The sequence below is a fragment of the Pipistrellus kuhlii genome, unplaced genomic scaffold (assembly GCF_014108245.1).
Source record: "Pipistrellus kuhlii isolate mPipKuh1 unplaced genomic scaffold, mPipKuh1.p scaffold_m20_p_11, whole genome shotgun sequence".
Classification (NCBI taxonomy): domain Eukaryota; kingdom Metazoa; phylum Chordata; class Mammalia; order Chiroptera; family Vespertilionidae; genus Pipistrellus; species Pipistrellus kuhlii.
Window position 1 is genome coordinate 15,452,810 of NW_023425416.1, and position 24,776 is coordinate 15,477,585.

The 24,776-nt window shown below is 47.8% G+C and overlaps 1 protein-coding gene across 6 annotated transcripts in view; it reads right to left on the reverse strand.

The window, feature by feature from the left end:
* CACNA1D (calcium voltage-gated channel subunit alpha1 D) overlaps nt 1-24,776 on the reverse strand; it is a 284,634-nt gene that overhangs the window by 253,324 nt on the left and 6,534 nt on the right. The window lies entirely within an intron of this gene.

The following is a 24,776-nucleotide window of genomic DNA, read 5'->3' on the forward strand; positions in this document are numbered from 1 at the left end:
CGTATTAATATACAATAAAACCTTATTAAATTACTACTTCATAAATTATGTAGGAATGACAGATAAATAATTCATTCCCTCGGTGATAAAAGAAATTTTGCTAATAAAATATAAATTTTAGCAAAAGGGAGGGTTGAATTGTCCATTTCACTTGAGATAAAGTATTTTCCAGCATATTACTTCATACACACAAATCTACTATTCCATAGACATCTCATTTTTTAATAAATATAAATTCTTAGCTGGTTATTAAGATAATAACCACCTTTTTTATCTAACAGGTATCACTCTATTCACTTTAAAGTAAAAAAGCAAAACAAAAAACTAAACCTCTGCTTCTGGTCATGGCAGAGTAATTAGTACCAAACCAGACTACTCCTCACTTATGAAACCAGCATAACCCTGATACCAAAACCAGACAGAGACATTATAAAAAAAGAAAATTAAGACAATACATTTCAAGAACACATATGCGAAAATCCTTAACAAAATATAATAAAATTAAATCCAGCAATTTTAAAAAAGGATAACATATCAGGACCAAATAGGGTCTACCTAGAAATGACATTTGGTTTAATATTCAAAATGCAATGCCATTTACCACATTAATAGAATAATGAAAAAAAACTATGATTACGTCAATACTTGCAGAAAGGCACTTCACAAAATTTGACATCCCTCCATAACAAAAACTCTCAACAAATGTAGAAACAGTAATTTTCTCAAATGGTAAAGGACACCCATGCAAAATCTAACATTGTAGTCAATGATGAAAGACTAAACACTTTTCTTCTGAATTCAAACAAGTATAAAACAAGGATGTCCACTCTCACCACTTGCATTTCAACATTGTATTGGAGTCCTAGCCAATGCAACAAGGCAAGAAAATATATATGTGCGTACATACATATTATAAAGCAATAAATAAAACAACCTTTTATTTACAAAATAACTGCCTTCATAGAAAAATGTAAATAATCTTCAAAACAAGTACTGGAATAAATGAAATTGACAAGGAAAGGTACACAGTCAATATATAAAAAAATCAAGCATGTTTCTATATAATAACAATTAACTGCTGGAAGATTCTTTTTTAAATTACATTTGCAAAAAAACACAATGTATTAGGGATAAACTTAATAAAATATGTGTAAGACCTCTAGACTAATAACATTGCTGAGCAAAATTGGAGAAGCTTTAAATAAATGAAGATACTATATATTTAGCAATGAAAGACTCAATTTTCTCCCCAAATTGATCTATTCAATGTCAGCTCAATCAAAATCTCAGGAAGCTGTTTTATAGAAATTGAGATGACAGAAATAGAGATCAACCAAAGGACTTATATACATACATATAAGTACAATCTATGGACACAAAACTCTGGGGAGGGAGGGCATGTATGGGGGAGGGGCAATGGTATATGTACAAAGATAATAATTTAATTTTTAAAAATAAATAAATAAATAAATAAATAAATAAAGATTTTCATGGATTTACAGAAAGGCGATGCTGACACAAACTTCAGAGTTTATCCAGCAGGACACCCTGCTCATTTGAAAAACCAGGAAATAGCAATAGACACCTATCCTGGGCTGCCTCCTCTGTTCTGGGCACTGTGCTTTATCCAACAGCTCTGTGAGGTGGCTACCTGAGGCTTCATTACAAAATCAAGATGTACACACCCAGGTCTTTCTCCAAAATCTGACATCTGTACCACTTCACACTCTGCTATATGAGCCCAGAAAGATGAAGACATGTTTGTCTGAAGAACATGGCTAATGGGAGGGTGCCATTGCACCACCTGTCCTGATTCAACTTGACCGTTCAATAATCTCAAATAGTAATCTCCATGAAGATATCTAATGTTACAGTCAAGGTCCCAATGTTCACCAGAAATAAGGTGCCCACCCCCACGCCCCCAACAGAACAATGCTCCCAGAGGAGACAAGATTTGGTGTTTAAATCCATAGTGCAGTTAAAACCACAGGGTAGCAGATGCTACCCTCTCAGAGGAATAAATTCTGGGGGTCTCAGGTGGGAATACAGCCCCAGGTTCTAGGTCAGGCCAGACACTTATCTTTTGCCAGCAATCACTGCTTCCGTTTCTCTCCATTCTCAGCCAGGGGCTCAGGGGAGTCGTGGCTCCACTTGGCTTCAGGGGCGAAGCGCAGGACAAGGGCTAAGTCAGTGCCTCACATGTCCCTGGCCACATGGCAAGTTCAGGACACGCACATGACCCAGCCTGAGCCAAGGAGATGAGACATTCTGTCTGGTATGGTTGGGACAAAGATTCTCGTGCTCCGTTCTTGCTGGAAGGAAGGTGGAAGGAGGCAGCCTGGGAACCGCTGGCAGCCATCCTGCAATCACCCGGGGAGGGCAGGTCTGCTAAGGGAGCCCACACACAGAGGAGAGTCAGGATGGGGAGAGAAACCAGATCCTAGTGACATCATTTGAGCCCCTCAGCTGACCAGATTTATCCCTGGACTGGTCAGTTATATGATCTAATAAATTCCTCGTTGACTTGATCCAGTTTGTGCTGGGATTGGGCCCATTGCTTGAACCAGAAGAGTCCTAAGATACCAGCTCACGAAGGGCCATCTGTCCGATACTGAACTGGGAGTTCCTTGGGGTCAGGGACTGACTTGGGACTCCCTCCATCAACGTTCAGTAAATTAGGCTGATCCTTGGCACATTCTGAGGGCTCCAAATAGACAGGAATTAAATAGGTCACCTCCAGGCTTTACAGAGCAAAACCTATACTCAAAGCAGAAAATAACCTGCAAAGCCTGTACAGATCACTTACTCGTTAGTTCCAGTTTATTTCCGCTGTGTCCTCTACCTCCCCCACTGCAAAGCTGCATGGTTCATCGGCCCACTACCTACTCCTCCTCCCCAATCTTCTCCCAAGGAAACAATTTTGGAAGAATTCAGAAATGAGCCCTTTTTCATATAAAAGTGGGGAGGAGGAATGAGAGGGGAGATATACCAAACTCTTTTCTAGATGTCCGTAACACGCAGAAATCACTTCTTCTAGGGCCTGCGCTCACACGCGGTACCAGGTTCCACTGCCCCAGAGAGCTAAGCTATGAGTTAAAGGACAAAGTGGCGGCCTTAGAATCTGTCTGTGGCTCACTCAGGAGGAACAAAAGCAACATCTGCCCTCAACATCCTGCCCAGAGTCCTTGCTGACTAAGTGAAGATCCGACACAGGCCAAGCTCTCCTCTGCTGCCTCCATAAGGACTTTCAGAAACTTTCTCCCCAAATGAAAACTTAAGTGCAACCTCAAACACATACACAGGGAGACAGGGAGACAGGGAGGAAGGGAGGGAGGGAGGGAGACAGGGAGGGAGAGAGGGAGGAAGGGACGAAAGGAGGGACCAGGGAGGAAAGCTGCTCTGTGTAGACAGGAGTGGGAGGGCACAGCTCCACCTTCCCTGGCCTCCCCCAGCTCCCAGGCACCTCCAGAGGACCCCCGAGGCTTTAGTATCCTCTCATTGCTTCTCCGGAGACATGAAAATCAAGGAATAAGCAGGAAATGGTTGACACTGAAATTCATGGCTCCAGTGAGTGTTTAAAACCATTTCCACTTTCCTTGGCTGAAAAGGCCAGATATCCACAGGCTATGTGGAAAAGAAAAACAAAGGCAATGATCCAAGTAATTCAGCCTGAAAACTTCCTCAGCTCCAACCAGAGAAACTCTGGCCCTGGGCGAAGCTGAGGAGGCAATTAATTAAAATGAGCCCAAAGAGCCTTCAAAGGCCAGGCTGACAGGTGCTCTGACCCGGGCCACATACCTGCTCCGAGATCTTAACCCTGGAGCCTCGTCTCTAAGAACTAAACTGGAAGTACCCCCTCGGGGCCTCGGATGCTTCAACCTGTTTGAGATTTTTGTGCAGATCTTCTGTAGACTGCATTTCTCATGCTACCTGCTACATAAATTTATCTCGTGGTCTCATGTGCTGGCCCCACAATCTTGAGCCTGCCTCAGGAAAGAACTGCTCTCCACCCCAGGAAAGAGAGAGCAGAGAAGTTCCACTATTAAGGAGATTCTCTGTGTTTATGACATGGAATTCCTTCCCCGATTCCCAGCCTGCCCGCTCACGCTCTGGGAACCCTTCCCAGGGTGTCCTGTGGGCTACGTACACCCACTGCCCAGCTCAGCAACAAGCAACCTTCTCTGCACACACGTGAAAGTTCTCCAGCTCCCATAAAGTTCAAAGTCACGTGGGCAATCGCCCCTGCCACAGACAGAAAAATCATCCCATTTCTTCTGGTCACTATTTCCAAATTAGAATCTACAATGGTTCACGATCTTAAGGAGAAGGGCCCTCAGACCTCAGAAACCCATCCAAAAGGGAGTTTTCCTGAACAAGAGGCATTCCACATATATTCCCTATATAGACACGCTGTGCCAGGGCCCCAAGTGGTGACAGAGACAACCCTGACCTTGCCCTCAGGGCTCTCGCAGTCTGATGGACGGAGGAGAGGCTGGCCTCAAAAATAACCAGCCTGTTTCCAAACTCTGCCTTTCAAATCAAGGGCAGACCTCCCCGAAGAAGCAGATCGTGGAGATAAGCTGGAGGGAGGAATGAGAACGCTGGGTGATCCTGCCCCAATTCAAAGGCTTCTTAATACTTTCTAACGACAAGAGCAGAAGGAGGGCTTGAAGGCAAGACTCAGGGTGCAACACGGGTTACACGAAAGTCCGTGCCCAGGCAATGTCTCTGAGAAGTCATTTTGTTGGTTGGTGTATTGGCAGTACCGTCCTTCATGTAAATGAAGACGTACAAGATGGCAGGTGGAATGCAAATGGGCCTGGGTTCTCGTCTCAGTTTTGCCACCACTAACTTGATGCGAGCCTAAGTGAACCCCTCGGAGATGTCCCCTGCACTCTCTGTGCTCTACCTGCTAGCTGGGACAACCCGTGTCTCCCACGCTTCTGCACAGAGATCCTTTGTACAACCCTGAAGACCTTGGGATCAGCGGCTCACACGACCCTCAGGGTGATAGGCGTCTGAAATAAAGGTGACCCCCGCCAGGACACTAAGCAGGACGAGGCCACCATCTGCCACGTTACTGTCTCAGGACTCCAAGGTTCAGACTCTGTGTGTCTCCTTCCTCACATCACTTGCAAATTCTTGGCACCAACTACCTCTAAAGGGAAGTACCCACCAATCCATGAAGCTACAAGAACTAAAATCAAAAGTTCTTCAACCTCTTTCCCTTGTCCCAACAGACCAATTCATTCATTCACTTTTAGGAATCAGACTTTCAAGGAAGAATGAGTTCTTCTCAAGCATCTTTCAGCTCTATTTCTGCAAGTGACATCTGTCAGCTGGGTGAGGGAAGGCATGGGTCTGTTGCTGACAACCAAGTCCAGAAACTACGAAGAAGAAGCTGAGCCCAGCTGGACTCACAGACCTAACCTCAGTAGAAGTTTGCCAAGAAACCCAGAGGCAGTTACATAGACAGTAAGCCCTCGTGGCAGGTAGGAGAGGAACATGCAGAAGACAGGTCAAAGCTGAGTCCAGGGCACCAGCCCAGGTGAGGGGCCTAGATAGAATGCCAGTAGACAGGGGACACGCATCTCTATAGGCCAGCGCTGTCGAGCAACACTTGCTGCCATGATGGACATGTCCCCTGCATATGCTGTCTAATGTGGTAGCCGTGTATGGACATTGAACAATGGAAATGTGGCTTGTGTGACTGAGGAACTGAATTTTAAATTCATGAAAATTAAACAAAATGTAGTCTTGTAGCTGCATATGGCTAGTGAATACCATTCTGGACATCAGCTCTGCTATTAAGTGATTCTCTCACATAGTGCTACCTCTGAAAGGAAGGACCCTTCTCTATTTAACAACAAATAAGCTGTGTCATTTATATCTCAATAAAGCTGGAGGGCAGCAAATGAACTATGGGGAGGCGCCTTAACCGCCCATCCATCAGCAGAGCCAAGTTTGGAATCTGTGTGCTTCAAGGGAAATGAGAAGGGGGCAGAGCTACAAACTCTCCTTCCCACACACACAACCTACATTCCCCACCTTCAGATACAGTGGGGGAAACTGAAGATGGCCCAAGGTCAAAGTCAAGAGACCTGAACTCCAGTCCTGGCCTGTTGGGCCTGCAACGTCGAGCAAGACCCCTCCTCCCTGAACCACAGAGCCTTCCATCAGCAGCACAAGGCAGTTGAAACAGGCAACCCCAAAGGCCCTCTGTGTGATTCAAAGAATATACATGCCACGTCCTCAAAATTAAACTTTTGTGCCCAAATGACACCATCAAATAAATGAAGAGACAAAACACAGAAAGGGAGAAAATGTTTGCATATATCTGATAAGGAACTGATTATCTAGAATTCGTAAAGAACTCTTAACTCAATCATTTTTTTTTAAAAAAAAAAAAAAGCACTTATTTCTGGACAAGATGACAAAATATGTAAGAATCTAAAAATATTATGTAAGAACCTGAATGTATACACATAAAAGCACAATTAGTGAACACAAAGCCTGCATATTAATAACAGTCACCATTAAATAAGCAACTACTAGGAGCCGGAAATTTTATTTAAAATGTTTCTTGTCCTTATAACAAAGATTTTATGGATAAGGAAATTGAGGTTCAAAGTCACACAGCTAGTAAACAATGGAAAAACGATTCAAACCCTGGTCAAGATGACTTCAAAGTCAGTCTTTTCATACTGCTCTTCTTCACCATTGAGTTGCAGGGTTAAGTCTTATGATTTAAAAGGTCATAAAACTCATATTTCCTTCTTAGGACTTATATTCAAACTTTATGCTCTCTAGTACATAATTTTATGGCTTTTTAAAGTATGTTAGTTTGTATGTGCAGTGAATACATGCAGTTAAATGAGATTCTAGTTAGAAAAAATATCATGTAAATACTAAGACTCCATAATTTTAAGTTTTATTTCTACCCACAGATGTATGTCTTAGATATATTTGTTTTAAATTACATTTTAAAACAAGTATAAATTCCTTTTTCAGATGAAGAACACTAACCAAATATTGTTAAAATGGGTTCTTTCTCCCAAGCTGGTGAGAGATTTGCTTCCAGGCTTCTAAAATTCACGAGCATGACCTCTGTTATCTGAATTCTGATATTTTATCATTATATGGAGTTGCTATATATTCTAGATCAAATATAATAAAAACAAAACCAAGCATTCTCAATATTACAAATAATCCAATTTTTAAGTGGACAAAGGATCTAAATAGATGTTGCTTCAAAGAATATATAAATGGCTAATAAGCATATGAAAAGATATTAATGTTATTAGCCACCAGGAAAAATGCATATCTACAATGAGATACTACTTCACACCCACTAGAATTGCTGCAACCCAAAAAACAGACAACACGTAAGCAAGGATATGGAGAAACTGGAAATCTCTTTTACATTTCAAGTGGGGATGTAAAACAGTACGGCTGTTTTGGAAAATAGGCAGTCAGCTCCTCAAGCTGTTAAAGTTATCACATGACCCAGCAAATTCCACTCCTCAGTACATACCATCCAAGAGAATTATATAAAAATATAACTTCACACAAAACTTGGACATAAATGTTCACACAGCAATATTCATAATGGCTTTAAAAAATGGCCACAACCCAAATGTCCATCAGTTCATGAAAGGGAAAATAAAATGTGTTTTATCCATACAGTGGAATATTATCTATAATAAAAGTGTAATATGCTAATTAGACCAGACAACCTTCCGGAGGAAGCTGGGGCTGCGAGGGAAGCCGGGGTTCCGGGTGGCTGGCAGTGGCAGAAGGGAAGCCGGGTTCCCAGGTGGCAGAGGGAAGCTGGTGACAGCAGCCGGGAGAAGAAAGGCCTATTCTTGCACAAATTTCATGCACTGGGCCTCTAGTTCGACTTTAAGAAAAGGAATGAAGCGCTGATACATGCTACAACCTGGGTGAATCCTGCTAATACCTTGCTAAGCGAGAGAAGCCAGGGAGATAGGTTACATATCGTATAATTCAACTTGTATAATAGGAAAATCCACAAAGACAGAAAGTAAATTAGAGGCTGCCTAAACTAAGGAAGTGGGGAGGAGGTTGCAGGAAATATAGGTATGAGGTTTCTTTTCAGAATGATGAAAAGGCTCTCACATTGATTGTGATAATGGATGAACAACTCTGAATATAATAATTTTTAAAAGCCACTGAATTATATAATTTTAAGCGATAGATTGTATGGTATGTGAATTATATCTCAAAGGCTATTTTTTAAACATTTTTATTGATTTCAGAGAGGGAGGGAGGGAGGGGGGAAGAGAGGAGGGGAGAGAGAGAGAGACAGACAGACAGACATCAATGATGAGAGAGAACCATTGATCAGCTTCCTCCTGCACACCACACACTGGGGATTGGGCCACAACCTGAGCACATGCTCTGACTGGGAATCGAACTATGACCTCCTAGTTCATAGGTTGATGCTCAATCATTGAGCCACGCCAGCGGGCCTTAAAAGGTTTTTTTGTTTTGTTTTGTTTTGTTTTTGTACACGCCTTCCTTCCGTCTCTAGTGGAGATCAATTAATTGTTAATTATCATCCCCAGGTCCCAGGGCCAGGTTCCATTGGCCCCCGTCTGAACCTGAAGCTCGCAATGCTTCCCTTACAAGCAAGGAGACTCCCTCTAAAGCAGTCTTAGTTGTCTCTCCCAGCTTCATACACAGCAAGGGTGGAGCTCTCTTTGCTGCAGCCGAGATTAAAACGTCTAACTTCACTGGGATCAAAAGTGAACCTCTTTAAAGGCAAGAGGAAAAATGCAGAAATGTCTTCTTCTAAGTCAAGCCTGGGAGTCCTACTGGGAACTGAAGTGGTTCTGTCTGCTCACGTAAACTGCCGCGCGACAGCTGGGAACCATACAACCGCCTCTGCTCCAAGGACCCCCGAGGGTCAGGCATGTAGCATCACTCCCCAGAATCCACCCCGAGTTCCCTGGCCCTGGACTAACGTGACGATCTGCCTCACCTGGGATGACAAAGGCCTTCAAAACCAGCAGTAAAACATCTGCTCGGCCAATTTTCCTGGGGCCGAGGCTGAAGAGAAAAGCATGGAAGCAAGAATTCTTTACACAGCCCTGACCGGTTTGGCTCAGTGGATAGAGGGTCGGCCTGCGGACTGAAAGGTCCCAGGTTCGATTCCCGTCAAAGGCATGTACCCTGGTTGTGGGCACATCCCCCAGTAGGAGGTGTGCAGGAGGCAGCTGATCGATGTTTCTCTCTCCTCAATGTTTCTAACTCTCTATCCCTCTCCCTTCCTCTCTGTGAAAAATCAATAAAATATATAGTATTAAAAAAAAGAAAATTCTTTGCACTGGAGAAGTCTCAGACCAGAGGAGGCTGTGGACTGAGGGAAGTGTGACTGCAGAGCGGGTAGGCTGTTTTGTTTCATAAACGCGCCAGAATCTCGTAAATAAGTGTTGTTCCCTTCAAACTCGTGAGGTTGGGAAGCCGGATGAATCCTTTCCGGCATCCTGCCATTGGCTGAACACTTCCAGAATGCCAGCGCCAAGCCTTCCCCAGGGCTCATGGCACCTTCCGCCCCAAAATAAGAAAACTTGGTTCTTTAGAGATAGGTTTGATTTTCTTACAAATGCCCAAGAATTTCTTTGAGAAAAGACTGGTGAATACGGTCAGTGACCAATCTGAACCACCCCATTTTTAGCCAGAAACAAAGCAAAATAAAAAGTAGAAATTGGCTCTGAAAGCAATTCTGAAGACAGCGTTCCAGAACTGCGGTGTGAATGCAGCCCCCACATCTGCTATGGAGGGGACATCATGCTTTGGTTGTATACATTCTGATATTTTCATTAACCAATCACAGTCTCCCCCAAAAGGGAGCCCCCCAACTCTTCCCCCTCACCCTCTCTCTGCCCAGGATTCTGCTCCTGAGTTGGAAAGAGAGACCATCAGGCTTATATAAAGCAAACAGTCAAAGCAATTAGAGCAGCCTCAGGGTACCTGAGGTAGACACAGCGATGCCCCATCCCCCCCGGTCAATCATTCACCTGATACCAGGAGCAGGGGAAGACCGGGCCCCTGCCCACAGCAGCTCCCATTCTTGTTAGAAAAAAGAAACCAGCATAAGATCAAACAGAGGCAAGTGTGCAGTTCAGATGTCAGGGCGGCTTCCACCCCAGGGGGCTAGTCTGTGGCGTGCCAGAGAACCAACAGCCGATTTTCCCGCCCAGCTTTAGGGCCGTGCACACACACCACCACGGTGCACACTGCCACGCACACCCCCTGCCGTGGCACACACCGCCGCTGTGCACAGGAAGGAGTCAGAATCACACATCAGGACCTCCAGCTGCAGACGGCTCCCCAGCTTCAGGCTGGGACTACATTCATTGCTCCGTTTTTCATCACAGACCAGAAGAAGACAGAGCGAAGGCATGATGTTATCTATGCTCGTCTGTTCACCCTTACACCCAGAAGCAGCATTGGCTGGCTGGTCACAACACAGGACCGTCTGTGGTTTCCGTTTCGCAAGCACCTGACCTTATGGATCCCAAGGAGCAGTCAGGACTTCCGATATCGGCTGGTCTTTGAAAATCGGGAGGTGGGAAAGGTCAGCTCAAGCTTTGGGTCTCGTTGGCTTTTCCAGTCCTTCTCTGCCCCACCTCAGCCTCTCCCCAACACCCCAAGCACAACCACTGTGGTCGTGCTGGTGGGTGTGACTCCGCCTCTGTGTGGGGCCCTATGGGAACCGGCATCACGGAGCGAGAGTGGATTTGGACTCGGCCTCGAGCTGCTTTCTAAAGGGATCAGAGGGAAAGTGAGGTGAGGCCTCAGAAGTCCCTCCTTAGACAGTCGTAAGGAGGATAATGCTGCTTTCTGGGTCATAAAACACTTCCACACATCTCCCGTTTGACTTTTACTCCCTGCTTTATGACTGATGGGAAAGGCAGGGTTACAGACGTGTGGTCCCAGAGCAGGAACGCAAAGCCAGGTCCCTTGACTCTACATTGTGCGTCTTTTCCACGACCTGCCTCACACGTGCACACAGCACACGGCGAGCACCGGGCCGATGCAGGGGAGTGATCACAGGCCCCGCTCACTATCATACAGGTTTAATACCTCAGCAAAGAGTCGTTCAGATAACACCCCTAAGCTTTGTTTGCCTCACCTGCAAAACGGGGCTCTAGTCATTACCACATGACTTACAAGGATGACCAGACAAGAAGACAGGTATAAAATTTCAGCTGGTGCCTGAAACCAAGGGCACAAGGCCCAAGACACAGGCCCTACTAGTGCATTGCACAAAGGGAACATGCTCTCATCTAAGACTTCTTTGGTCTATCTTCATGGTCGGCAAACTGCGGCTCTCCAGCCACATGCGGCTCTTTGGCCCCTTGAGTGTGGCTCTTCCACAAAATACTATGGCCTGGGCGAATCTATTTCTAAAGAAGTGGCATTAGAAGAAATTTAAGTTTAAAAAATGTGGCTCTCAAAGGAAATTTCAATTGTTGTACTGTTGATAGTTGGCTCTGTTGACTAAGGAGTTTGCCGGCCACTCGTCTAACTGAAGACTATGAACACAGGGCTCCCTGCTGCCAAAAACGCTGACCTCAGCATCTCAGCGAGGTCAGCAGGCAGCCTCTGCTGCAGCGCCACTCACTGGGCAGTCCAACCAGGCTCCCATGCAGCCCTGCCTGCTGCCAGCAGGCCCTGAGCTGGGAGCAGCAACAAGAAGAAAAGGGGCCGGGGCAGGCTCCTCTTTCCCACACCCACGGGCTGGGCCACAAAAGGAAGTGGGTGGGGGGAACTCACTGGGCCAAGAATGGGAACACACATCAGAGAGAACACACACATTTCAGAGGCCTGGCCTGTGACTGAGATGTTACAAGCCCTACAGCACTCCAAGGGGGGAAGCGGGAGGCGGTCCCCCCAGGGCTCACACGCTGCTAAACCCTGAACTTCCTGACCAACTAAGGAATGTCTCTTGGTCTCACTCACCCGTTACTGTACTGATGCCTCACAAAAACTCCATGCTAACAGTGAGACGGGCATCAGTATACCTGTTCTACAGGTGAGAAAACTAAGGCCAAGAGAAGTAAAGTAATTTGTCCAGTTACAAAGCAAGCTAGCAGCAAATGTGAAACCCAAATCTAGATCTATTGCCTCTGAGGCCTCTCCCAAAGACAGGATAATGCTGGCCAACCAGGAGGGAGTCCGATCGGGGCAGGCCCTAACGTAGGGGTGTCAAACTCAATCAGAGAAGGGGCCAAAATCTAAAATCCAGCCTAAATCGCGGGCCGAATGGTTTACTGAACAGTCATAAACTGTCATTGTGATGGAAACGCAGCGGAGTGCAGTGATGACAGCGCGGTGCGGGCCACATTGCAAGGCCTGGCGGGACGGATTTGGCCTGCGGGCCTTGTGTTTGACACATGTGCCCTAAAGCCTGGAAACTGAGACGCTGTGTAAGGAAATTCAGGGTGCACACTTGGGGTCTACAGAGGATTCCCTTTAATGCTCTGAGCAACGGGAGGCAAGTGTTCCCTTCGTCGCTCCCATCTCACAGGTGAGGACACTGAGGTTAGGACCAGCAGTGAACCTGTGTTTCAGTGAGCTTAGTACTGGCAAGGCAATCCCATCTGTGAGCGCGTCTCCCACCCAGACGACGTGCAGAGGGTACAGTGAGGCCCAGGAACCCAGCGTGGTAGGAAGGGCCAAGGGGTCTGCATCCCGCCACGGGCACTTCCTGGCGACTTGATCTTGGACAGCAGCCGGCAAACTCATCAGTCCACAGAGCCAAATAGCAACAGTACAATGACTGAAATGTCTTTGGAGAGCCACATTTTTTAAACTTAAAACTTCTCCTAATGCCACTTCTTCAAAATAGACACGCCCAGGCCGTGGTATTTTGTGGAAGAGTCACACTCAAGGGGCCAAAGAGCTGCATGAGGCTCGAGAGCCGCAGTTTGCTGACCACGGATCTTGGGTAAGTCAGCCCCGAGCTCAGCTGCCTGCTCCATCCAATGTGGTGGTAGCCATTGAGAATGAAATCAGACTCGATGATGGAAACACCTGTTCCAATTCTAAGACTCACCCAATCTCCTCTTCTTTTCTTTTATTTAAATGTTATTTTGAGAGAGAGGGAAAGGGATGGGGATAGAGAGATAGAAACATCCATGAGAGGGAAACATCTTGATCAACTAGCTGCCTCCTGCACACCCCCTCCTGGGGACCAAGCCCCAACCCAGCTACGTGACCTGACCAGGAATTGAACCAGCGATCTCTTCATTCATGGGTTGACCCCCAACCACTGAACCACACTGCCTAGGCCCAATCTCCCTTTCTGAGCAAACAGCCCTGGGGCCAGAACTCCCAGCACCTGTTTTGCTCCTCAGCACTTGTTTTCCTTCCTGTAACATTTCAATCAAGAGATGTTGCGGTCTCCTACCTGGGCCCAGCAGGAGCAGGGCCCAGCTGGTCAGGTGGATCCCACAGTAGCTGAGAAAGGAGCCTGCAGACAGACACCACTCATGGGTTCCTCTTCCCTGCCTCAAGGGTAACCACAGGGTAGAAGCAGCGTCCGTCTGCCCAGCTGTGATAGAATCGGTTCCCGCCATTACCCCAGCCCAAGGGGAACAAACAACCCCTTACTGCTGTATAGGTGAAGATGGGGCATGGGACCCACGGGATAACTTTCAGCCACTTCATCACCAGAGCCACCTACAGCCTCTATAACTACCATCACCTTAGCCTTTTCAGCAGGACAAGTGGAATGGGGCAGGCTGGTGAAAACATCACAGAATGGCTTTGGAAAGCCAACCCCTAACCCAGCACACCATCCAGGACACTTTCCTGGTGTGGCTGGTGGTCCAGCCCCAACTCTGCCACCCCCTCACTGGGTTGGGAATAAGCCGGTCAGTCTTCTGAGCCCCCATTTCTTTATCAGTAAGGCCGGGACAGCAATCCCCACCTGCAGGGCTGTGCTGAAACCCAAGGACACGCACCCCGGCTCAGCCGCGGTAGCCCACACTGACTACGCGTTTTCCAGGATGCAGGGCCTGGGTTGACTCCTCCAGCCGCTGCATTTCCCCTTTCACAGAAGGGGACCAGACTGGGCAAGGAGCAGCAGCTGGCCTGGTCACAGGCAGCAAATGGCAAACCTGGGGACAGAGCCCAAACCCCTAACCCCTTACTCCCACACTGACCAGCGCTCAGCACAAACCTCTGACCTCACCACAAGCATTCCCCATTTCCCCCTCACGAGTCAACGTTCCAAGGAATTGAAGTGCAACAAAATCTGCTTCATGCCCACATGTATACGCCTCTGCCCAGTCCCATCTGAACTGGACTTTTCAGAGGCGTTTCAGACGATCCGCAGAGGGCGGCAGGGTTCTCAAAAACCTGCCCCCGATTCTCCAGCCACAACCCCCACCCCGAGCCTGGAAAAGCCTCAGGCTGTGGAAATGAGGAGGCATGGAAAGCTTGTGTGCCAGTGCCCAAGCCTAAGTGCAAGCCCTAACCAAAACCAGGAACGTGAAGCCGGCCCGAGACCCACCTGTAGTCCGGCTGACATGCTCTTCTCCAAGGTCCCCGCACCAGCTCTGCCCCACGGCCTCGCCTTCCTCCACCCAGCGTCTAGACTTCCTTTCCTGGCCTAGCCGGGAGCGTGAGCTCTTAAATCAGAAAGCCCAGCTGTGAGTCCTGGCCCCGCCAATTACGAGTCCTCGTGGCCGAGTGCAATCAATTCAGCCACTCCCCGCCTGGTTTCTCACCTGTAAGAGGAGGGCCTTAGTTTCTTCTTCGGGGGTTTAAGGTGAGGATTAACTGGGAATTAAAGGAGATTATATATTCACAAAGCCCACCTAGACATCAGTCAGGAGCTAGTAACAAAGGCAATTATCTCTGCCCCCAGCCGCTGTCAACAAGACAGGGTGTGCCAACCACACTCAAACCAGGCGTCTGAGCAGAGACCCGCTGCGTCCCCCCACCAGCACGCCGAGTCCCTCCTGCCCTGCCACATCCACCGCCCATGCCCTGGCTCCTTCCATAAGACAATGAGGCCGACTACAGCCAGAGGATTTCCGTCTGTTAGTGTACATAAAGAAATGAGAATAATTTATGAAGTTAAATAGGGACTATAGGAGTGACCAAAACTAAGAAAAAAGCTGAGGATAATTAAAAGCTAACTGAATGTCTATCTTGAAGACACATTATTTGGTCACGTGATTTTCTAGGTGCCTCTACTGCCCCACCCTCACCCCCAGTATCCTCAGACCCAGCCCTGGCCATTAGGGAAGTGTCTGGCTTCGACCAGCTTCCCCGCTGTAATTCGAGCGGGAAGAAAACAGACCGGAGACAGAAGCCTGAGTCCCCACGTGACTCCTCTTTCACTGTGTGACCCTGGGCAAGTCAGCTGCCGAGTCTGGAAAAGGAAGACATCCACCTGACAGTTGCTGAGGGAGGGCCTTTCCAATCCCAACCTCGTGGGCCTGTGATTGGCATTCAGCTGGGTCAATGAGGACCAGCCACCCAGCCTATGATGTGCCCAGCTGACTCTAATATCAACTAGCTTATTCCGTTGGCCAACCTAAACTAGACAAAGCCTTCTCTGCCCAGACCATACCAGCTTCACCCCACGTGGCTTTCTGGAGAGAGATTCATTAGACATCTCTCTTTTACCAAATTCCTGCTGGCATAGCCACTTCCCGGCATTCTAAATTAGAACTTCAGGTGTTTTCATTTCACTCCCACCAGACAATAATTCTGAAAAAAGCTTTAAATGGAGTCACCGTTCACTGATACTTCAATAATTCAGACTTTGTGAAAGCCCAAAGACAACTCACTTTTGCATTATCTGGGGGAAAAGGACTAAGGGCTTAATTACAGGTACTAAAGAGCCAAGTCACCATTTATCCATTCAAGCTACTATGTACAACCTAAAAGCAGTCATTTAAAGATAAACCGTGTCTCATTGCACCCCATTGTTACCTATTTACTGAAGAACATTCAAGGGTATCTTTGTTTAAAAGCATTGGTCACTTCCCTAGTTTACATTAGAATAATAAAAACCACATCTCTTCAGAAACAAAAAAAAAGATTAAAAAGAGGGCTTGGGAGGAGTTGTTTGTAGACATTCATATTCGCCTTTTGTATTCTGACTTAAACCAAATTAAGACAGTAAGCTAATGAGTTTAATGGGCTATATTTCACACATAATAATCGCTCCAAGAAAGTACCCTATGTATGATTAAAGGATAGCTGTCAACCTGCTCTTTTTAATCTCCCAGCTTTAGTCCTGTACTAATTTAGAGCAAAAGGCCAAGCTCTTACAGCACAGAGAAGAGCCTTTACTATACCACCGTTTAAGGCTGTGCCCAGCCCTGGAGAAGCCAGGAACCCAGACACCATCTGCTGGGAAGCGTTTCCGACTTTAACCAAAGCCCAGCTCACCTGGCCCGGCCAGTGTGCCTGGCCCCAGGGCCCATGCTGTAGGGTTCTCCTTGGACTGGGCTCCCAGAGAGCACTTCCTGGAATGAGTGTGGCCGCTTCCCAGTGTGGAGAGGATAAACACCGTGTACGTTAGAATGTGCTTCCTTCCGGAGCCACAGCTGGAAACCCTACCTGCCAAGGTGGTGCCCGGGTGTTAACCATCTGGCCACCGGGACACCAGGCAAGTCTCCTTTGTTTGGACTCCCAAGTGCCCCTTCTTCCATCTTCTCCCATTTTCCCAGCCGCCACAGAGCTTTTGAAAGTGGGAGGGGTATAAACCCAGTAACAACACCACAATGGTAGCAAGATTTTACTGTGTGTGTGTGAAGATAAAATAATTAATGATCAAAGAACTTGGGGCAATAGAAACATACCAGTCCTCATCTTGAAACCAAACCATAGCAAGCAAACATTCCAAAACTAAGACTCGATGTTTGTAATTGGCACATACTTACCTATTAGCTACCAAGAATGAAGTTTCACTTTAAAAGACCGGCAGTACCAAAGTGCATGTCACCCAGAGCCAGGGGGAGAACAAGCTTTGGTGCCTTCCAGCTGGGTCTATGGTTCAAAACAGATTACATACAGGCCTAGTGCTCAGGGTACAAGGAACTTCTGCTCCACCAGATGCTCAGATGCCTATCAAAAACCAAGAGAGAGGCTGTCCCCTGCCCTCAAGACTTCCTTTCCCATAAACTAACAGAGAGAACCAATGAGGTCCCTCGTCAGAGGTGAATGAGCATGATCTCAAGGAGATGTGCAGGTGGGAGCTTGAATGGATTTAGGCCTGGTGCCGGGCAATGTGTGTGGAAATTTAAAATGCACTATCCTCCCACCCAGAGAGTTTACTTCTAAGTACTTACTCCAGAAAAATGTTGGCTTGTAAGGATGTCTGGTGGAGCACTGTTTAAAATAGGAAGACTTTAGGAACTAACCTAAATGCTCACCAGCAAGAGAAACTAAGCCATGGTACAATCACACATGGAATAGTCTTCAGCCACGAAGAAGTTGTTAGATCTCTCCATATGAAAATGGAACATCTAGAAGACTCATTAAGTGGGGAAGAGGAAGCTCTATGATGCATGCATTATGTTCCCACCTGCGTCAAGTTTAAAATACCCAAACCGCATAAATATGTATTTCAGAATGCAGTTTATATACATATACACAGTGAACATCAATTCTTGAAAGGATCACTCCCAAGCAATTACTGTGATTAGAATGAGCTAGGTAGGTAAAGGGAAATTGTCACTTTATCTGTATTGTTTACAAAAATGTACTGTGCGTTACTTGTCGACAGAAGGCTGTCTCTGGCCACTGGCAGCTGTGTACAGGGCGTGGGTGCAGCACCGCCTGGACGTCAGGAACGCGTGAGCCTGGTGCGCTCTGCACGGCAGGTCTCGGTAAATACATGTTGAGTGATGGTGCCTGGACTTCCTTTCTTATAAACAAGTTTCAAGCTCTACAGAAATATCTGGGAGTCTACCAAGTGCTAGGCTTCCCCGTGGGCACAGGAAAGGGGGCAGGGTAGGCCCCTCAGAAGATGGATGAGGCAGGAAAAGGTGTGAGCCCCTCACCCAGTCCGCTTTGCGTCCCCAGGCACAGCTGGCCACCCGTACCTCCCTCCCTGCTGGCCAGGCTGGGGCCACCTGCCACCCGCACTTCTGAGTCGTCTGCAGCCCGCCTTCCCGTCCTCGGGTCAGCCCCCGATTCCCTGCAGCCTGACCCTCTCATTCACTTATTCAATAATTCCGGCAGATGTCCTGTGATTTCTAAAATTACCACTCAGCCAGTAGGGAGGAAGAAAAATTAGCAGAAATCACTGCTTTGAGGTTCTGGAGAAGAAACTCATTTTCCCCAATCTGGGCAGTGTCTGGGGTCCTATTCAGTTAAAATCGCCAGAGGAAGGCTTCATTCTACAAGGTCTGTGTCAAAAACACCCATGCTAGCATCCACTCACCAGCACTTTCCCCAGCTCTAACACACAAAGAGAGACAGACAGACAGACAGACAGAGGCACTGATCACCGAGAGCGATTCCTCCTCCACCCATCTTCAGTTGTTCTGTGCCCTCCTTCCACCACCCATTGCCCACCTTGCTCACCCAGCCTCACTCGCTGCAAGAGCCCCAGCTGTGAGAATACCAATCTCACTTCAATTAAAAAGGGAAGACTGCAGAACACAACTTATATGCCTTACTGGATCCATTAAACTTTTTGAAAACTTAAAAAAAAATCCTATCTAATAAAGAGGCAATATGCAAATTGGCCATCATGCCATAACAAGATGTATGCACCCACAATGGAGACAGGGATTCCATAACACAAGATGGCTGCGCCCACAGTGGAGGCCAAGTTCTCGTAACGAGCCTTAACGAGCAATCAGCAGGGGCCTGAGACTGCGTGGCGCTGGGCTGGGGCAGGGGACCTGAGTCTGTGCTCCCCTCCGCCCCCCCTGCCCCGCCCCTGCCTGGTGGAGTTTGACAGGGGACCTCAGGCCATGCCCCTGCCCAGCAGAGCTTGATGGGGAACCTCAAGGCACGCCCCTCACCCCAGCCCAGGTCAGGGAACCTCAGGCCATGCCCTCAGCCCTAGTGCCAAATCGGGAGACCTGAGGCCATGCCCCCCGCCTGGTGGGGCTTAACCGGGGACCTCAGGCAGTGCCCCCTGCCCAGTGGAGCTTGTGGGGGGACCTCAGGGTGCACTCCCTGCCCCAGTGCTAGGTTAGGGGACCTCAGGCCACCCCCCCACCTTGGCATGAGCTGGGGAACTGAGGCCACACTTCCTGCCATGGGAGGCTTAATGGGTACCTCAGGCAGCACCCCCTACCCACGGGGCTTGACCAAGACCTTAAGGCATGCCCCCAGCCCTGCCCCCTCTCCCCTCCCCCCCCCTGCCTGAAAACCTCATGCCGTGCCCCCCTCCCTGGTGCTGGGCCAGGTGTCCTGAAGTCACGCCCTCAACCCCATGGGGCTTGATAGGGGTGGGGCCGGCATGGTCTGGATCTAGCCCAATGTGGGTAGGGCTGGATGGGTCTAGGTCTCACACAATTTTGAGGTGCTCGTGGGTGGGCAGAGACTTGACTCTGGTTCCCGTGGCACACCCCAGACTCTGACAGGAGGAAGATTTTCATATACATTTTACTAATTTTCTTTCATCTCTGACACTTCTATTATAGAGAAAGGGCAAATAGCTATATTAAAATATTTCCCCTAATTAATGCCCTTTTAATGTGCATGAGTTTCATGCACCGGGCCACTAGTAAACCAACAGAAAGGGGAGACCTCCCCGGGCATTCCTCCTCTCAGTCACATGGGCAGGAGAGGACTTGAGCGAGCAGCAGCTTCTCTCCTGCGGAGGGCGGAGAGCCCCGGGAGTCTGCGCCCGGCAGGAGGCAGACGTGGGAATGTTCACATCTATTCCTGGAAGGCCTGCCAACCACCACCCATACTCCGCAGGGCAGGGACACCCACCAGCACTCCCCGCAGGGAATCATCCCCGCAACAGGGACACCCGCCACCCGCTGCCCACCCAGCGCTCACGCTCCCAGACTCCGGAGCCTCTTCTGATTCTTTAGGGACATCCTTTGGGGAGGAGCTGGTGGGATCTGTTTTGGAGTCCCCCCTCCCTCCGTCACCAGTATTTACCATAGAGACATAGGTGTCTCTGCTGCTGGGCAAGTGGCCACCTCTCTATCAGGTACTTCCCACATTCTGCAGTCAGTGAAAAAAAATAAAAAATACTGGTAGGGAAGGATTAAAAAAGTAAACCACCCACAAATCTGCTACAGGGGTCTCTTGTTTCTCACACAGTCCTTTTTTTATATATATAAATATGGTACGTGATCTGTGGCTGAGAAAGACATGCATCTCCCCACCGACACATATTACTGAGCGTCTCTCCCGCGCCACGGCCAGGCGCTGCTGGGGACCGGAAATGGCTCGCTGTGAACTGTATTCTGAAGGTAATGATAGAACATGCAGATGAATAACTAAAATATAGGATATGTTGTCTGTAAAGTGCCACAAGGGAGGTTCAGATAAGAGTGTTCCTTCAGACCAGGGTCTGAAAGGACCTCCTGGGAGAGACACACGTTGGGATTATTCCTGAGCAGCTACAGGAACGGGGACACCTGAAGGAAGACTAGCAGGACGAATGAGGCTTTTCGGATGGAGAAGGCAGCGGAGGAGAAACCGGGATGTGGACAAGTGGAGAGGAGGGTGATTAGGAACTGATGGTGGACAGATGGGTGAAACTGTGAAGGAGAGGAACGTAGGATAAACCAAAAAAGGTTGGACAGACTACGGAGGACCCGGCGCGGAATGTGGCCTTTCCCCAGAGGACAGTGGGTAGCCACGGAAGCCTCAGGATCACTTATCCAGCAGCAGGCATGCCGCTGTGGTGGGCTGGGGAGGAAGGGGAAGACGTGGAGGATGCTGTGGAGGCAACATGTCAACAGGCTACCGAAACCGGTTTGGCTCAGTGGATAGAGCGTCGGCCTGCGGACTGAAGGGTCTCGGGTTCGATTCCAGTCAAGGGCATGTAGCTTGGTTGCAGGCACATCCCCAGTGTGTGTGTGTGGGGGGGGGGGGGGGGGGAGTGCAGGAGGCAGCTGATTGATGTTTCTCTCTCATCGATGTTTCTAACTCTCTCTCTCTCTCCCTTCCTCTCTGTAAAAAATTAATAAAATATATTTTAAAAAAAGAAAAAGAAAAATGTCAACAGGCTAAACAAGATGAGAAAGGGAGCAGAAAAGGCGCCAAAGACTTAGTGCAGCTTCTCACTGAGTTGCCCAGACTTCATGGAGCAGCTGGCAGGAGCCAAGCACTTTGCCTGATAAAGTGCATGGGCCTTGCCCTCCATGGGTGCGGGCATCAGCGGGCCTCGGGGCCTGTGTAATGTGGCAGCTGGGCAGCCTGCTTTTGTTGTTGTTGTCATTCCTCACCAGAGGATATTTTCCCATTGATTTTTAGAGAGAGTGGAAGAGAGAGGGAGAGAAAGAGAGGACTATCAATGTGAGAGTGACACATCAATGGGTTGCCTCCTGCACATGACACGCCCCCGACTGGACTTGAACCTGGGACCCTTCAGTCTGCGGGCTGATGCTCTATCCACTGAGCCAAACCAGCTAGGGCGAACATCCCTACTTTAGACCGTTATAAGGTGAGGTCGTTCAGCACCACAGAGAAACGGGAGGTGGGCTGGGTGAGGCAGGGGTCCCAGGAACAGGCTGCACAGTCTGAAAACTGTTCAACCGCGTCCGTTTGCTTAGGAGAAACTCCAGTCTGGGGAGCAAAATAAAGCATTTTTCAACACAGTGAGGTACAACGTTGCATTCATCCCCACTCTAACACCCTGTAGAGAAGAGCTCCCCCACACCCCGTGCTAAGAAGAAAATTAAGGAAGTGATATACGTCTTCAATAAGTGGAACTGAGGAAACGAAGGGGGATGTTACTGTGGGAACTGAGCTGCACCGTTTCCATGGCTTCCGCCTCACTAGTTCCCTGCAAGTCCACAGATGTACGCTGCATTAAAACTTGAGATTGTTTATACTTTTTTTTTTTTTTTAATCTAACCCTGGGAAAACTTGCTGCCCCCAAGGTAGTTTTCTAAATCCCCAAAGCTGGCTGAGTTGCGCACAGCCTACACCAAACACACACTGTACCAGTGGGAATGGCCGAGTTCCTCACCCAGCAAAGCAATCGCATCCCTGCCAGCAACCTGTAACAATGGGCAGGGACACCTTCCACAGAGCCGGCCCTGGACCTCGCTCTGCGTGCCCGACATACACAGTTCCCACAGAGCCGGGGGGCACAGGAAGCCACGAGCTCCCGGGGGCCGTAAAGCTCGGCAGCCCATCCCGGGCTCTGACCTCTGTGGTGCCATTCACATTCACTGAAAGGTATTTACTACAGATGAAAAACAAGCTTCGTGCAGCTGCCTCTAAACCCGTCCCAAAAATAGAGCAATCACTCTGGTACAAATTGGGTCAAATGTATAAAAAAAAAAAAAAAAAAAAAAACAGCCGGCTCCCTGGCGGGAGGACTGACATGGCATGGGACCTCGCTAAGAGTCAGGGGAAATCCACCATGCTCTTCCCTTCTTCCCACAGTGGGGAAAAAATATTTAAAGAGTCAGACGGAGAATAAACTCATCTGACCATGTGACCATCCTAGTGAACACAAGACAAACTCGGGTATGCTGTGAGTCTCAGAATCCTAAGGAGTAAAAGAAATAGCTGTTGGTTTTCAGAGAGGCCTGCCAAAAGAACACACTGCCCCGCCACCCTCCCCGCGCCCCCCCCCCCAAAAAAAAAGAAAGACCAGTATTTCAGAATTGTGAAAAAAGGACAAACTGGAGAGGGGCTGCCAGGGAGAAGAGAGATTTACCCATCTCTCCTATATTTCATTCCATCCCTTATTAGCTAGAAACCCAGATGGTTTGACAGCACATATATTAGTGCCCCAAATTTCCCTGGGAAGAATCAGAATATTAATTGGCTATACATGCTGAGCTTCATTAATTTTTCCATTGACTTGAATTAATCTGCCTTTCTGAAAGGTGTTTATTTTCTAAGTTTGTTTAATCATGTTCTCTTGAGCTACAAAAAAAAAAAAAAAAAACCAACAAACTGGGTCAGCATCCACGTTGTTAAATTTGGTAACAAGGCTGACACCATCTGTGGCCTAGACAACGATGACCTACCCCCACAGAGGGGGCTTTTCGGTGCTTCTGCTTTTCCTGTGAAGTGATCATCTAATGTCGCTATCTGCAACGAACGCAGAAGCTATTTTAAATATGACAAGTAACACAAATCATCTTTAGCCCAGTATAAATATGTACTAACAGCAATTGTGTGTGTGTGTGTGTGTGTGTGTGTGTGTATCTAACTCCCATGTACAAGTGAATTTTCAGTAGCAATAGCCACATGTTTTTAATTACCTAGAAATCTGACCAGAAAACCCCAAAGATGAACAGACATCATGCCACATCTGAACTATGCCGCCTCTGTTACATGTGCCATGAAAGCTGGTACATAAACCACGAGGGCTACTATCGCAAGGGCACAACTTCAGTATCTCCAGAACTCAGCAGAGCACTGCCCGCACCAATTCTGCTTTTACAACCCTCCGTCCAGATCACCGGGCCCTACTGAACCACAGCTTCGCCAGGAGAAGCCAAAACAAATGGGACTCGCTCAAAGAACAGAAAGCAAAATAGTGGAGCGCGTTTCCTGTGGGCACCAGCCAGCCCCCTCCTCCATCTGCCTGCCTTCCTTCCTTCCCGGCCTCCAATCATAAAGGACCGATCTGGCAAGGAGGCTGCGGCTCCAGAAAGAATCCCGAAATGGCTTCTGAATCATCAAGGCAACATGACAGAGTTTCAGAGGTAAAAGCAATCCTCGTGACCTTCTCATCCAATCCCCTTAATTGGCAGGTGGGTGAAAGGCGATGCAGACAGGGCCTGGGAAAGGCCCGGAATACAGCCAGCTGACATTCAAGTGGGACAGGCTCCTAGCCCCATGCGTGCTCCTCACTGCTTTTTTAATTTATTTTTTAACCATATCACCCTTTGCCAAAGGAAGCGCCACGAAGCACTGGCTCTGTGATGCATTCTGCCAAAACAATGTTTAAAGAATCCATGACCAGTTACTTTTAAGGACTAGCTGAGTTAAACAAAATGAAACTGGGTTTTTTAACTACAAACCTTCCCGCAGCTTTCACGTGAGCTAATGTGCACTATAAATCTTGAGGAGGGCAATAAACTATGTGGAAGTATCCCAATTTATTTAACCACGGGATCATTTTTTATCTGGGGGCATTTCATAGGACTGGGAGTGAGAACTTCACTTCTGCACTGTGCTTCTCGGAGTGATGCACCACGTAGTTCCCTGGCTTCGTTGCACTCGACTTCTCTAAACATTAATAGTTTATACACAACATCTATGGTAATTCTCTCCTTACCAGAAAAGTTGACCCAAGTACCCACCACTCCCAAATAACACTGGATTTTTTTTAAAAAGCTAATATTATCAGGAAAAGAATGGTAGACAACAAAAGCCTATACGGAGAGAAAAGTCATTTTAAAATCTGCTAAAACCTCGTCCATAAAAAGTTCTACATCTATTTATACAGAATTCGTGACTTTGAACACTTTCACTCAGGATAAATTTGAGAATACAAGTTTAAAAAAACACAGCCACTGTTGTAAAGCCGGGAAGCAACGCATGCATAGCTGTAACTTTCACCGCCCAGAAAGCCAGCTGCCCGTAAGCACACAGGCAAATGATAACCA